Source organism: Vicugna pacos, chromosome 8, assembly GCF_048564905.1.
Source record: "Vicugna pacos chromosome 8, VicPac4, whole genome shotgun sequence".
In the NCBI taxonomy this organism is placed as follows: domain Eukaryota; kingdom Metazoa; phylum Chordata; class Mammalia; order Artiodactyla; family Camelidae; genus Vicugna; species Vicugna pacos.
In genome coordinates, this window is record NC_132994.1 from 74,054,535 (window position 1) to 74,066,926 (window position 12,392).

Here is a 12,392-nt window from a genome sequence, read left to right on the forward strand (position 1 = left end):
TGGTTATTTAATTTTGTGTCTTCCTCTTTTGTGGGATTCTCAGTCTGTCCTTTGCTTCCTGCACACGATGTCCTCTTTCCTTCATTCCCCCAAAGTACCACTAACACAAGTCTCTTGTGTGTTACATGCTTTTACTGAGGGTTTGGGAAAAATAAGTGGGGATTAAACCACATCACAGTAAAAGAAAACTGAAGCAGAGTAAAAGTACACGTTAGACACCAACCTCCTCTAAAATTCACCCTGAGCTCCCTGGCATCAGGAAGTTTTGTTTGTTTGTGGGTTTTGGCCATGTGTGTCTCCTGGAAGCCCCCTTTCAGCTCTCCAGACTCCAGAATCTTTTTCTTACCTGCTCTGTAGCTGCAGATTTGAGTCCCAGCTGGCTGTTCTTTTCCACGTAAAACAGGTGAGCTACTCCACTCCCACCTTGGACTGGATTCAGCCTCCTCTGCAGAACCAAAACTGAGGTTTCACTAAACAAATCGTCCACTACTCCTTATCAACAGTTAACGCCAAATAAATAAACATTCTAAAGAATACCCCTTGGAACTTTGCAATTATAGTTTCTTTAACACAATCAAATTCCTAGGCAGATTTCTTTAACCAGTGGGGGAGAATAGAAATGTCCTCCCACATACTAAGGAGGGAGAGAGAATTATTTTCAATTTGGGAAAGTCGTCATTCAGTATCACTCTCACTATTCTGCCGCTTCTCAGTCTCTCTTCTTCAGGGAAACAAAGGCTATGTATTGCCCAGTCTCTTTTTAAATTTTTCACCCTGTTTTCCCCTCTGTGTGTACCTGGATATTTTGTACTGACCAGTTTTCCAGTTCAGTAGTCAGCTTTTCAGTATGGCTAATCAGCTCCTAAACCTACCTACTAAATTCCTAATTTCAGAATATAATGGTGCTTTTCAGGTCTAGAACTTCCATTTGATTATTTTTATGTGTTCCAGTTCTTTGATGAAATTCTTCACATTTTTGTCTCTTTTAAGCACAGTAATTATAATAATGTACGATCCATGTCATATAATAATACCTAATGCACCTGTCAATCACTTTTAATCTACTTTTATTCTTGGATTTCGATCTTTTGGTTCTGGATTCTGGCATGACTAGTGTATTTGATTGAGTGCCAGAAATTTTGTATAAAATTTTTTGAGACTTTGGATGATATTATATTTCTCCAGAGATATTATACACTTTTAAGTGGCAAATAATAAATGGGCAGACTCACACACTAGGTGTGAACCCCAATCAGATTCTTTAAGGCTGTGACTTAAGCTTCGTGAGAGCTGCTCTATTTCCAGTTTCCTTTGTTCTTAGGGCCTACTCACCTGAAACACTGGGGTATCTACTGGGTACCCTTTCCCAGGCCCTACCCTCCTTGCTTCTTTAGCATTGCTAAAATGTTTAAATCTCTACTTAGATTTTTTAGCCTCTAAACATATGTTGTCTGCGTGGTATAAGGCCTCTTTCGTGGGCAGGTGGGGCTGAGGAGATGGCAACAGTCTTAAGGAGAGATTGCATCAGGTATTGGGCGCACTTCTCTGTAGTTCTGGGATCTTGGAGCTGTAAGTGCTAGTTGACAAAAGAGCCTGACTTCCATTATTTTTCCCCAGTGAGACTGACAAGTTGTTGGCCACCGTTTTCAGTTTTTCTCTATGCCCTATGAAGTGCATTGAAATATATCTCAGGTAGGAAAACCACTGGTGAATTTTTAGGCATTTGCCTTCTTTCTGGGATTTTGGACTAGGACTTTCAAGTCCTAGATGCCTCAGTTACTGTCTGATGCCTTCAAATATCTTGTTTTTGCATTTTATATGTTTTATATAAACACTTTGTTTGGAATAGTGGGGTTAGTTTGAAATAAGATATCCAGAAGTAGAAATACTTTTATATTAATTATTCTAAGTGTTATCTCTTTTTGCCTGTCATATTCCTGCCCCCCAAATACACAGAATAACTTATTTCTGAATCCTCAATTATCTGTAGTCTCCAACCATTACAACCACTTTCTATCTTGGGAAGAAATATCCAGGGAGATTAATACAAATATCGTCCTTGTATTTATATCTATGTGTGTATGTCTGTTTTTTATTCTACCATTCTATACTAGCATATTTAGGAGACTCAGTTCCATTGGAAATGCTTAGGCTGGGCTTGTAGAACTTTGAATTTCTTTTAGCTGTCTTGACAGATTTTATCATTTTGCTGCTTAACATCTCAGTTTAAATATATCTTAAAAATTAGAGTGTTGTAGACCCATAACAAAACATTGTATTTAGCCATTTACATCTTTCCCATAAAATTCTTATTTTTATTTTTAGTGAGTTTGGAGATCACAATGAGCATAATGTAGGAGAACTCTAAAACACCTTGACTGGAGCACCTCACCATCAGCAAATGAAAGGACTCCTTGACTTTGCTACCTGATGCTCTGTCACATTCTAGGTCCAGGATGGATGCAGAATCCAAGCAGTTTGTTAATGCCACTTCATTTTTCCTCTTTGAGCTTGAAGTTTTGTTAAAGCAAGTGTATGTAAATACATTAGAATAAGTATGAATACTCAAATGTTGGGATTAATCTTAGTCTTGAAAGATCTGCTTTTGCAATATTACATGTTTTACACTTTTAAAAAATACTCTTGTATAGTTATTTTTTGAAAATTAAGAAATTGTATTATTCATCTTTGTGGACAAAATCATTTTGATTTCTATTTTTTCTTTGGACATTTTTATTTCCGTGAATTGACTTTTCCTAATATGTGGTGCAGTTGTGGAAAATAATTATTAATCATTTAGTGAACAGATCATATTTTGTATAGGGACTCACATGCCTCCTCTTCCCAAAATTAAAAATATACTGGGTTTGGAAATATGTTCATTATTCAAAAATGTTTTCATTATTTAAAACACATCAATCTTTTAGAATCTATTTGTTCTTTGTGAATGAATTAAAGGAAAAAAATACTATAAATATCTCATTATTCCTGGATTCAATCCAAACTGATTTTTTAAGCTTGTAAAATATGTATGAGAAGGAATTTAATATGAGAACTCAAAAAATTCTTTCAGTGCAGAAAGGGCTAGTAGGTAAAAAGAAGAACCCAGACAGAGTGAGGAAGACAAGTCATTGGTGAAAATAAATAAACTTGTTCTAACTCTTAGGGGAAGCAAGTAAACAAATGTTGGGAGTCTAAAATACAGCTTTTAAATTAATGTAAGAAAAAAAATACAAACTGAAACAGATGGCATGTTTAATTTTGCCCTGCATGGATGAGGTGAAAAATGTTCTCTTAAAGAGAAGCTGAATCTTACATGTAACAGTGATGATGGCTGACGCTGGGCATTTCCCCTGTAAATTGGGTGTCATTCATTTCTATTCTAATTTCTTTTTATTTTACCCCAATTCATCAGTTACAGGGTTGCAAGCATTCCAGAGATAAAAGTTCAGTATTCTTTCAGCTGATGTTTTTTTAAAAAGCAAGGCTGTTTAGCTTTTTGCCCTTACTTCAGTCCTCCCAGTGTGAGGAGCGCTAACAAGAGGGGTGAGGCACTTTCCCTAGCAGCCAAAGAGCTTTCCTGGCCTTAACCCCATCATCTTGGCTTTGAGACTCAAGAATTCTGTTCTGCTTTCCAGGTTTCTGCTGATAAATCCTAGGAAAGAAATGCTCTGTGCATTTCACAGGCATAGAAATGAGATCCGTCATTAAACAAAAGTGTCGGTAGCTTCTCTCATAGCTGAACCTGACAAGACATGGTAACAATCCATTTTTCCTATGCTTCTGAGAGTCATTAAAGATGGAGATTCATTTTCTGATAAATTAATTCTTCCTTCTGTATGTTGTAAAGAAATTGTTTTTTTAGTTACTTACCTAGTCTCTAATTATAAGATAGTACTAAGAGGAAAATTAAAAAAAATTTATACAGTATATTTTTGTTATAGGTCATGAAATGATTTGAACCTAATTAAATGCTATTGTTCACCTTCCACAGCTCAAGTGTTCAAACTTGGGGATCCCTGGCTGCTATATAGCTTACTGAATTTTCATAATATAATCCTTTCCTCTTTAATGCAAAATATCCTAAAAGAATCTTCCATCACAAACCACTTTAACAAAACCTAAGGAATTTGGGTGGTTCAGTAGATAAATAGTACCTTTCTGCAGGGAGTGAAGTTCACGTCCAGCCTCAAGTCTAAATTAAATGAGCTTGATCGTATCTCTTCAGTCTCTTGTGAACAGCAGTCCAGAATACTGAGCTGTATGAATAATTCCACTGTTCGGTGTGATTGATAGTCTTGGCTCAGGAGAGTCCCAGAATTGAACTAACAACCACACTAAGTTGTATCGCATCTCTAAAGGAGATAGCCCTGTTTAGTGAGGGCCCAGTTACACGAAAGGGGCATGTTAAGTACCACGCGCCGTCCTTGGCCTGTGACTAGATAGGGGATGGCTTCCGGCTCTGCTCCTGGGTTCCTCTTTGAATCAGGTTGTGCAGTTCCAACTGTACAGAATGATTTATTTTCTTCTCTGGGGCTGCTTCTAGCTTCAACTTTTTTTTTTCATGTGATATTATATTTGCTGATAAACATGTGAATTTTTCTTGCTAAATAATTTGTCTCTTGCAGTGATAAGAAATACCTGTATTTCAGATAGATGAGAATATTCCAGTGGCTGTAGTCCACGTGCATTCTTTGGTGTCTAGAAATTCATTGCATTTATTTACCTCCTATTTGGCTATTAGAAAAAAATTTTAAAGCAATGAAACCTGGGATTTCAATGGGCTTTTCTGCTTTAATTTAAAAACCGAGAGTGTCATAATTGTATTGAAAATATACTTTCTTTATAACCTATATTTAGTCAAATATGTTTATTTCCTTTTGGGCCTTGTAGTAGCAATATTTAAGGAGGCGGTTCAGCAGAAATAAAAGTGAAAATATAGTCTTAGTAATCAGTATTACTTCAGTATTTTAAAATTCGTATTAAGGTTTCACAGAATGACATCTACTCCCAATTTTTAGGCTTAATTAAATTCCTTAAATGATATAAAAAGGATTTCTTTTAAATATATAGTATGTAGATGAATCAATGGAAGAAAAATAATTTAAAAGATAATAAAATAATTACTCTTACATAAAAATGAGCTTTTCTTCTGAAAGGTAACATGAAGCAATACATTTTATTTAGTGAAGATAGAAAATTTAAGGTAAATTGTTCCCAAGAATGTTAGGGCTTAAATGACCTTGAGATTATTCTCTGACTGACTGTCAAGCTAACATATCAGATAACGGTGATTTTTCTCTGGAACTGTCTAGAACTGCAATAGTACTTGACTGACAGAGCTTCCTCTCTCTCTGAGTCTCTTTCTGTCTCTCTCTCTCCTTTATTGTTCCACTACCAAGTGTCAATCATCCCTGATTAAACAGAAAGCACGATGACACATTCTATTCTCAAACATAAATTCACTTTTCCACTAACTGCAGACTTCATGGTGCATAGATAGGCTGTGGTTTCATTTTGCCACTACATTCAGGCCAAAAAACATAAATTGAAAATTATATATATAAGCTTTTTGATACTACCCTTAAAAATGCTGTTAACAATAAAGGTCAGTAAAGGTGAAACATTGCTATAGAATACCAATTTTATTGAAAAAATTCCAGTATAGAGCTAAATAGCTGCAACCTCAATATTTTTCACATACTTTTTGTTTACTAGTTGAAATGTAAATAAAACAATGTGAAATAAGTTACTTGTCCTGTGGATAAGTGTATTAAAAAGTAACATCTATCTTTACAAAGTGTGCATTCCTATTATATGCTGTAGTAAAATCCCACAAGTTAGAGATTGATCAGGTGTTTCATTTTGCCCACGTTGGTGCTTAACATCTCAAAGCAATAGTCTATCATAATCTATTTTAAATTAATGTTTAGTTGCATTAAAAAGGGAATGATTGCTTAGTTGTTTAGTTGTTACACTAATGAAGCAGGTATATTAAAACCTCTGGCTTTCATGTTTAACATGAGAAACATAGGTAATATGTATAAATTTATGTTAATCTTCCCTTTCTTAAACTTAGACTGGGGAAAGAAGCAACAAAATTTCCTTCATTTTTAATAACCCTGAATTTCTCAATTTAGAATTGATCACCCAAAACCATTAAACATTATTTCTATAAATGTGCAAACTTTTAGCCTCAAACACTAGATCACTATGACAGTGTTTCTGGCATCCGGTGCTATACAGTGTTTCCAACTAATTAATTTGGAGTGATTTTCTTCACACCTTATTAGCATTCATTATTATCTCAACAAGTTTTGAAGCCTGTGTATTAGGCACTGTGCTGAAATGAATGAAACCGTATGGGTGAATAAAAATCTCATGTCAAAAATATTGTTAAAAAATAAATCTCATGTCAAGTAGTTTATAGGTGAGTCCAGGGAGATAGAAAGAGAAATCAAATAAATGCAGCATTTTAGCAAGTGTATTTTTCCCCCTGAATCCTGCAAATTTGTTCTTACGGTACTTTGTAGAGACAGTTGTTCACTACTCATGTCATAGCTGGTTTTGCCATTTCATGTGTTAAGGATTAACCTGATATTACAAACTGATAACCCTAGCAAAACATGGTAATTAACCCATCATGACAAGTCATCTGGAGACCAGCAGCATCTGCTACTGCTGGGTCATTAGAAATGTGTCAGCTTTTACATAAACATAGTCACTAATCCTCATTCCATGTTCCGTTTGATTTAACAATCAAATGATTTTGACACTTCCTGTAGTTGTTCACACTTAAAGGAAAGAAAGCCACAAGTAGATGTGATCAAGGAGAAAGAAAAGGAACAAGTGAAAGCAAACTGGAAGGTTGGCTGAGTGGGTACGTTGGCTGGGGGTTCATAAACAGGAAAAAAAGGAAAGTATTTCAAATTCCCTTGGCAGTCTAGAAATCTGTTTTAATGTTCCATTTATATTTTCTGGAAATCCTTAGAAATGATGTGTTATTTATTTATGACACTGAGCCTGTCACAAAGTTCCAAGATCACTGCAGCACATCCTTCTGAGTCTGACTGGAGCAGAGGTGGGATTACAGTCTTGGAAGTGCACTGTGTGGTCTAGGCTGAACCACACCCTTTCTTTCCATTCTGCCCATGATCTCCACTGCTTCCATTTCTCTCTGGGTCTTCTGTCCACCAGGCTGGCGATAGCACAGTTTGTGTACACACCCAGTGTAGACAAGCAGGCTCATGTGGGAGGCAAAGAAAGCCGGGTGCCACCAAAGCTTATCTCTCCTGCTCTTTTCCCTTTGCTATGAGCACAATGCCAGCCCACACTGTGGCTCCAGCTTAGTCCGCTACTCAAACCATCTGTGTCTCACGTTAAAGTGTAAGATGACGTGGAAGGCGATACCAGTGAAACAGCCAAAAATATTTACATGGTTGAAAACTAAGGAGCAAAGAAAACAACAGCATCTGGTTTTACAGAAAGGAAGAAACCCTAGACACCAGTCGTGGGATCGCATCGTGATGTGTTCAGCGCAGGATTCCCAGTGGGTGGGGATCATTCTCTTTTTGTCAGCATGTTCTTGTCAGAATTTTGTGGTATTTTCCTGCTAACCACCCTAAGTTGTCAAATTACTCTTAATCAGCTTCACATCAATAAACAGCATTGTCACCCTTTACCAGGCTGTTAATATAAAACACTCACCAGTCAATCCAATGTTATGTTGGTTTCCCAGGGCTGCTGTAACGAAGTACCGCAGACTGTGTGGCTTAAACAACAGAACTTTATTATGTCACAGCTCCAGAGGCCAGAGGTCTGAGGTCAAGATGTTGACAGGGCCATGCTGCTCTGAAACCTGTAGGGGAGGATCCCTCCTGGCGGCTTCCAGCGTCTCGGGGCCCCAGATGCACCATGGCTCGTGGTCGCATCTCTCCAGTCTTCACATGGCATCCTCCCTGTGTCTCTTCACACGTCCTCCTCCTAAGTGTGTCCATCTCTGTATCCAAATGTCCCTGTTTTATAAGGATGCAATTCATTTTGGATTAGGACCCACCCTCATGACCTCATCTTACCTTGACTACATCTGCAAAGACTAATTCCACACAAGGGCACATTCTAAGGTATTGTGGAGACACAGTTTAACTCATAATAGTTATATCATAGTTGTTCAGATTAGTTCACTTTATTTCACCAGTAGAGATTTATCAAATTTTATGGTGGATTTTGGGTGGATCTCCAGTAATGCTTTTGGAAGCACAATTATTTAACCTTTTTCTGGTGAAAGGTAAAAACAGAACAAATAAGCAAACATAAGAATCAGTCCTTCAAAGTGCTCTGCTGTCAGACTTGGGCTCAAATTTCATTTGTGTGACCTTGGGCTTAGCCTCTCTCTGAGTCTCAGTGTTCTCATCTTCAAAATGGGAAAATGGTCCTCACCTTGAAAGGTAAAGGAATTAAGTTACTTGATCTAGTTAAATACTTAGCATAGTGTCTTGCAGGTAGTCAGTACTCTACTTTCTTATGATTTTTGAAATCCATTGTCTCTTGGCTTCTAGCAGAATCTTAGTTTTAGCAGAACATAATACAACCTATGAGATGCTCTCTCACAGTTCCTCTTTCTTCCCTTGTAAGTGTAGGGCATAACATCCTGCTTACCGAGCCACGGATAAGCAAGCCAGAACCTGACCTTGTTACATATCACCATCCTGTTGGTGGCAGGAGGCTTCCTTGGCATCGGCTGGAGCTGGAAGGAAGGCTGGCAGTCTCATTACTGAGCACTGAAGGCCTAGAGCGGTGGAGGAACTCAGGACATAGAAAAGGAAGGATGAAAGCAGCGGGTATGGGGAATGGTGGTAGTCAGGGTAGCCAGGCATCAACAATCCAGGGGGTCAGAAATAGGCATCCAGAGACATCTGTTACCAGATACAGGGTGAACCTGATCCCACTGTGAGTGGAGGCCCCGAACCCAGAGGTGCTTGCAAGAAATAATTGGTGGAAATTAAAGCCATTTGATTTTAGGTATAATCGAGTGTGGGTAGGGCAGGAGACAGATGTTCTCAAAAGGCTTCTAAGTGTCATTGGAAGAGCTGTGCTTTTCATCATCAAGCATCACCTTACCTGAGACACAGCATTTGAGGAAAAATTAGGTGGCAACGTCGATGATTTGACCTCAGAAATATTATACAGGTCCTGAGAGACTTACTAATCCTTTCTCTGCTTTTAACTGATGTCCTCAGATTCCAAACATTGTAAATAATTTCTGCTGGTTGATATTTTGAATCTACCCTTGTGGAAAACCCTTTAATCTATTATTAATCATTTATTCCAATTAGGGGTTGCATTATTAAGGAGCAAGTTTTGTCAAGGAGTGGGGCATGAAGGTATGTGGCATCTGAATTAGGAGCCATCCCAGTGCAGGGGAAGACACATAGATCACCAACTTTATCTTCTGACCATGGGCAGCCCAGATAGAAGACCAGGGGCAGAGCCTTGCTCCCTTCCTAGGGCCATAAAAGCCATGTTGTAAGTGTCGGTTACACTTTTAGGTAGCATACAAAAGCCATTGTCAGTATTTGTGCAGCTGAAATACAATGCATTTACTGCAAAAACCAGGAAAAAGGGTTTATCAAAGGTTCAGTAACCTCTTCTCCATCACCCAGTGACAAATGTTGCTTATTAAGTCACTTGGTCATTGGCTGCACAGAAATGTTGTTCCAGCATTTGCAGCTGGTGGATCTGTCAGCATCACGGGTGTTTCTTAAGGTGAAGGGGCTTTATGTTTACTTTTCCTTGGGTCTTATTTTTACCTAATCGTCACCTTTTTGTCCAACATCCATGTAAAAGAGGGTCACTTGAAAAGATTTTTCCTTCCTAACTCAAGAAGAGAACTTTCGTTGATTTTATCTGTTGAATTAGGAAAACGTAAAATTTATTTTAATTGTGAAGGATGTATGTCAAGCCACAATCCAACTAAACAGATACAAATATAAATAAGCGGGAGGTAGACGCACCAATTCTTTGCTAAAGAAACAGGCCATATGTATTACTTTGGGTGTAAGGGGAGGCAATATAAAATTTATTCGAAATTTCTGTTGATGGTTTTTTAATTCATTATTGAAAAATGCTTACTGATGATAAAAAACATATTTGTGCTTTAGTGAGAAGGGAAAGGCTTTGAAATCTGTGAATAAACAGATATTTGACTGAATGAGTATCTTAGATATCCCCCAGAACTTTAAGCAAAGAAACTAAATTAATAAAACAAACAGCCATTAATTAGACTGGTGTGATTCATGGACTGTTTAGAGCTTTGATGGTGGTGCTTTGCAAATCTAGCTAGCAAAAGGTTTTAAAAACTATGCTAGCTTCAGGATTAACTCTACTTTATGAAAAAGAATGAATTTCAAATATTAATGTGCCATATTAATATTTAAATATTCATTTAAAAACCCGTCTTTAAAATAGCTCAGTTAAGGATTTTTTACAACGTATCTCATTTGTATGACAGACCGTTGCCCAAGGTGGCTCATATGTAATTCTTAAAATGAAAACTGAAATTTCAAGCACCCCTGATGCATGTTTATGTATTCCTGCTTCCAACTGAGTTGCATTTGGTAGGTCCTCTGAATGCCCTGAACCATGGTGGTCATTTTTGTTGTAGCATCTGCCCTATTTATCCATGGTCAAATGTGTTGCTTTGCCTTTAACATTAATTTATTCACCAGACAATATTTATATGAGTTCCTGCAGTGTATTGGACATTGTCTTGATGTGAATTTCATCAGTAAACCAAAGTCAGAGTCCTTTCTTTGTGGAGCTTAGGCATGTGGAGACTGACAGTACATGAAATGTGTAAGCATTTTATGGGGTGTGTTGGAAGGCAGTAATTGCCAAAAGATCAACCAGAGAAGGGGGATAAGGAGTTCAGAGCTGGAGTCCTAGCATAACTAGAGCAATGAGGGGCATCTCGCTGAGAAGGTAACATTTTAACACATTGAAGAGTGTCTGGTACGTCTGTGAAGAGAAGGATGAAGGCCAGTGTCCCTGGTGGGGAGTCAGGAAGGGGGAGAGTAACAGGAGGTGTGGTTGGTAAGGTCATGGAACCAGGTCCTTTGGGCCTCGTAAGGACTCAGATGATAAGGGGAGGGGACCGTGAAGAGTTTGAGTGGAGGAATAGCACAATCTGACTCATGTTTTAGAGAGGTCTCTCTTGGTGCTGAGCTGAGAAGAGACTGAAAGGGAACACGTGTAGGGACAGGGAGGCTAGTTGGGAGACAAACACATTAATGCAGGGGAGAGGTGATGGACCAGGGTGGGAACGGGGCAAGCGGTGAGATGTGGTTGGGTCCTGGACTCATGGCCGTTCCAGCCGTGTAAAGAAATGATGTGATCTGTATGAATACACCTGGCCGTAACTGTGCATATGAACAGCAATTCCTTGTGTTTGTAACTTACCCTGTACCTTTATACTGATCCACCTGAACACAGAAATAAGTGCCCAACTACCAGGAACATTTCAGCTCTGTTTGTGGCTATCACCCAGAACCTGTTCGCTTCAACTCGGCTTGCTTTTGTTCTCTGCAGAGGTCTAATTTCCCCCTGGTGGCTAACCCTTCAGCCCTGTTAGTAGATTCGACAACTGCATTTTGCAGGCTGGTTTCTGGCCTTCCGTGTCCATAGGTTATCCCACCAGACTCAACAGGCGCTCGCCTCTGCCAGGTGGGCAGGTACTACAGTTTGCTTCTGAAGGTCACAGCTGGGGCTGTGAGGCTAGTTCAGGAGAAAACCAGAGAGCAGAGCCAGCCAAATGCAATTGTCACATTCAAAGAGTTGGGCCAAAATGAGAGTTAAGTCTTCAGGCTAAGAAATTGAAAAGAAAATGATATAATCAGGAAGTGAGAGCCAGTGAGGGAAGGAAGTGAGTAATTCAGGAGTAATTTTGGTGAATGCAGCTGGTGCGCTGAAGGGCTGGCTTGAATCAGCCACCAGCCACCTAGCGCGTGGCTGGGTCAGACAGGCTTTAAAGTTTGGCCCTGTCCGCATATGTCAGACTTGATAATGGAATTTATCCTATCCTTGTACGTAATCCCAAGGGTTAGGTTTAGAGAACACAATATCCTTCTGAATTTTTCAAAATGATTTTGATTATTAATGACAGACTCCTAACTCAAATTGCCTTAAATAAGAAAAACAATTTACTAGCTAGCATAACTAAGATGTGCAAGGATGGTATTACTTCTGACGTGGCTGGACCCAGAGGCAAACAGAGCCATGAAAACTTAGTCTCTTTTTCCATTTCTCAGAGATTTTCCTTGGTGTTGGCTTCACCCTCATGTAGCTTAGCAACCCCATTAGGAAGATGATTTCTCTTTCCCAACAGTTAAAGCCAA

The 12,392-nt window shown here is 38.6% G+C and overlaps 1 protein-coding gene across 8 annotated transcripts in view; it reads left to right on the forward strand.

Moving 5' to 3' along the window:
* PACRG (parkin coregulated) overlaps positions 1-12,392 on the forward strand; it is a 438,725-nt gene that overhangs the window by 146,860 nt on the left and 279,473 nt on the right. The gene's annotated exons all lie outside the window — the stretch shown is intronic.